Source organism: Saccopteryx leptura, chromosome X, assembly GCF_036850995.1.
Source record: "Saccopteryx leptura isolate mSacLep1 chromosome X, mSacLep1_pri_phased_curated, whole genome shotgun sequence".
NCBI lineage: Eukaryota > Metazoa > Chordata > Mammalia > Chiroptera > Emballonuridae > Saccopteryx > Saccopteryx leptura.
This window is the reverse complement of record NC_089516.1, coordinates 47,945,449-47,949,610: the sequence shown is the minus strand read 5'-3', so window position 1 is coordinate 47,949,610 and position 4,162 is coordinate 47,945,449. Positions and strand designations below refer to the sequence as shown.

Sequence of the window (4,162 nt, the reverse complement as noted above, 5' to 3'; positions counted from 1 at the left end):
GAAGCAGAACTAAAAAGACAATTTAAAACCAATTATTTTTCTATTCATAAGTAGTTACTTTTTGATGATTTATAATGTATTCCCTGCATTTGTGTGTAACTTTTAGTTTAACCAATACCTTCTTATTTTCCTTTTTTTTAAAATTTATTTTATTTTATTTTATTTATTCATTTTTAGAGAGGAGAGAGAGAGGGAGAGAGAGAGACAGAGAGAGAGAGTGACAGAGAGAGAGAAGGGGGGAGGAGCTGGAAGCATCAACTCCCATATGTGCCTTGACCAGGCAAGCCCAGGGTTTTGAACCGGCGACCTCAGCATTTCCAGGTCGATGCTTTATCCACTGCACCACCACAGGTCAGGCACCTTCTTATTTTCTGAAATGATATTTTAGATCTTCCACCTTTCCCTATTACTCAAACCTCTCCATGGAAGTTTGATCAGACTTTTTTTTTTTTTTTAATCTGAGCCAAGCTATAGTCCCAAGCTATAATTTAAAAATGTATTAATTAGGGTACTAATTTTATCAATGAGATGCTAATAGATATCTCAAAACAAAATGGTTTTGTGGCTGAATAAATTTAGGCTAAATAGATTTCTACACTGCAGGACTTATCAGAGCCTTCATTATTACAATGTGCATATTTAATCTCTTATGATGCACAATTCTCTCTGAAACTATTTGACTCAGAGTTTTGGAGAAGGGCTCAGCTAGACAGTTCTTATTAGGGTTCTCTCAATGAATAGAGTCATCTGAAGGCTCAACTGAGCTGGATATCTAAAATGGTTTACATATATGATTGGCAGAATGGCTGTTGGCGGAGAGTTCAGTTGGGCTGCCAGCTGGAGTAAATACACATGGGCTTAACAGCATGAAGGTCTCAGGGTAATTGGATTTCATATGATGAGGATGTGGAGTTAACAATGTGAAGACAGTTGGGACCTGAGGTTGGGAAGAACATCCTCTTCTCCCCATACATGACCACTGCCTCAAAAAACAACCAACTATGGGAGAGCAGCTGAAACAGCAACTGGGGACAGGGGACAGGGGCAGAGGCATGTAACAGGAGAGCAGCACAAAAGACCATGCATGTGCTGGGAGATCCCAAAGACAGCAGATGTAGGTAATGTGGTACAAGTCTCTGTATCATCCACACAGGTCTGTATAAATATAGAGAAGTTTGCTTCTGCTCCATGCTGCTTGCCGTGGTCCCAGCTTCTCTTTTCACATGAGGGAGAAGGGAAGGGGGATGATGAGCAAGTCATCACCGAGTTGTGATTAAACCCACATCCATAAGCTTCTGAATCTTCTGTGCTATTACAGGATTCTTTAAGTGTTCACTGAGTCCCTGAAGGTCCTTCTGAATCTGCTCCAGGAGGAGCCACATGGCCGGGTCACTCATGATCTGCTGCACCTCAGAGTTGGCCAGGGCCTGTCGCTTGACATTTTCAGGGCTGTCATGTCTGTTGTATTGGGCCATTATACAGCATTAGTAATCATCTGCTGCCTCCTTACAGTTGGAGTCCAGTCCTAGTGCCTTCTGGTAGACATCCATAGCTTTTGTGTAGCTCCTCATTGCTTCTAAGGCAGCTGCTTTCCATGTATAATCCTTGATGAAGGTTGGCTCTAGCTGGATACATTGCTCACAGTTTTTGAGTGGCAGCTGAAACTCCAGGAGTTTGGTGTAGCTGGCAGCTTGGTGGTTGTACAACTTGACATCTTTTGAGTTCCATTTGATGGCTTCTGTATAATGTTTTTTAGCTTGAGGATAGTCTTCTTTCTGGAAACATTCGTTGCCTTTGTTCTTTTCCTACAAGCTAGGTCAGGTTTTATGTAGGCCATATGTTCTTGCACCTTCAAGATTTTCTCTGCCTTTCATCATTTCTTGAGCACATCTGGTATTCAGTACTCTGCCATAGATTTGTTGTAGAAATAGGTGGCATCTTTGTATTTTTCTTCTTTGAAGTAGGAATTGGCAGTTCCTATATAAGCTTTGGCAATCTGTCTGTTGATAGTCTTCCATGTTTTCTCGCCTTTTTTCAATGGCCTTCTCACAAAGCTCCTGGCATTTACTGTAGTCACCCTTCTTGAAGTACACAGCTGCTTGATTGGTCATGTAAGCCATGTTGGTGGGGTGCAGGTCCTTCACTTTTTCTTGTGCTTCAAGGCTGAGTCAGAGTCTTCTTGTAGGCATCATTCCCCAACACTTACTTCCAGTGACTGCTTCTTATTCTCTGGATTATCCTCTTCCATTGGCCCTGGCTTGGCTCCAGCTTGACTCTTTTTTGGAAGGAAGTGGTGGTGAAAGTGTTACAAATTCTTCTTCCTCATCTATACCACCCAGATTAAATCCAATGAGGACACTGATAGTAGTCATGATCTAGGAATCTTGCAGTTTCATGCCCAGGTCAGAAGGCTTGCTCTATCAGTTCCCCGTACATAGGATCATTGAGCAGCATCCTGTCCTGGGATCACTCTCCAACTTGGGCATGTTGAAAAAGGTTCATGAATTTCCTCTCCAGTTCATATTCTATAAACCCTCTTTAAGCTGAGGATTATTTGGTTTATGTCTTAAACCCTCCTCATAGGTTCATTTGGCTTCTTCAAATCAGTTTAAGACCTCGAGAGCTGCTGCTTTTCATAAATAGCACTTGCTCCAGTCAGGCTTTGGAGCCCATGATTCTGGAGATCTAATTTAATTGCTTCAGAGTGGCACTTTAAGGCCACAAGGATGTTGCCTGCACTCAGGGCCTCATTGCCCTTCTCTTTTAGTTCATTTACCTGCTCCATGGCCCCACATGAAACCCGGTTGAATTGACTCCATCTGTTACGAGTTCCCAACTGCATTCCCTGACTTTTATTTTAATTAACAAATAAAACTGATCTCAAGGTTAATTACAGTGTATAAGAAAGAGCTGTCAGGTATGCTATGTCAGTCTACTTGATAATCATACCATTTATAGAAACTGTGAAAAAAAAACTGTAACATTTCTGTTACAATTAATTTCACTGTGTTTATGTGTATTGAGCTGTGCACCTACGGTTCACTTTGACAAAGAGAACCAAAAACCCTTTAATTTTAGTATAGAAATTTTGACTTATTTGTTTTAGACCATCAATATTACTTTAATCCATCAATATATTTGTCTATGGAAGTAAAGTTAACATGTAAATTTTTTAAATGCTGACTTCCTTTACCATCCAACTAAAGGAAGAAAATACCAGGACTTTATTTCATCAGAACAATGAATCAAAACTGAGGACCCACACACACACTTAAGTACAATATGAAGTTTTTTCTGTCAGCAAGTCTGAGGATTATGTAACTATTACAAGTACCTTCTCTCCAGTTCAGTGAAACATTAGCAACAAAAGCTCAGAGTATATGAGTAATGCATAATTAACACATTTTGAAAATAATTTTGCTAAGTCAAGTAAGTCTTTCACAAGCTCTTAATGTACAAAGAACATTTTACATATTCAGTGAAGGAAAGAGTAAAATAGACTGAAGAAGTTTGAAAATGGTGAAGTAAATTTTTAAATGGGAGAGAGGCATGAGTCTTTCTCCCAGATCCTTGTGCATTTGATTAAGCAAGTTGGTCAAGAAGACAGAAAAGTCAAAAGTGATTCTATCCCTTCAGCCAATGGCAGGTAACAGCACAAAAATAGGGGGGCAGAATCAATGAAAGATATCTCAAGCCCTGGCCGGTTGGCTCAGCGGTAGAGCGTCGGCCTAGCGTGCGGAGGACCCGGGTTCGATTCCCGGCCAGGGCACACAGGAGAAGCGCCCATTTGCTTCTCCACCCCTCCGCCGCGCTTTCCTCTCTGTCTCTCTCTTCCCCTCCCGCAGCCAAGGCTCCATTGGAGCAAAGATGGCCCGGGCGCTGGGGATGGCTCTGTGGCCTCTGCCTCAGGCACTAGAGTGGCTCTGGTCGCAACATGGCGACGCCCAGGATGGGCAGAGCATTGCCCCCTGGTGGGCAGAGCATCGCCCCATGGTGGGCGTGCTGGGTGTATCCCGGTCGGGCGCATGCGGGAGTCTGTCTGACTGTCTCTCCCTGTTTCCAGCTTCAGAAAAATGAAAAAGAAAAGAAAAGAAAAAAAAAAAAAAGAAAGATAGCTCAGGACTGGAGAAAGGGCTTGTTTGTTGAGGAAAGCTGAAGTTCT

At 42.1% G+C, this 4,162-nt stretch overlaps 1 pseudogene; it reads right to left on the bottom strand.

Annotated features, from left to right (window-relative positions):
• Positions 1–1,259: 1,259 nt before the first annotated feature.
• Positions 1,260–2,785, bottom strand: LOC136385813 (stress-induced-phosphoprotein 1 pseudogene; annotated as a pseudogene).
• Positions 2,786–4,162: the final 1,377 nt, after the last annotated feature.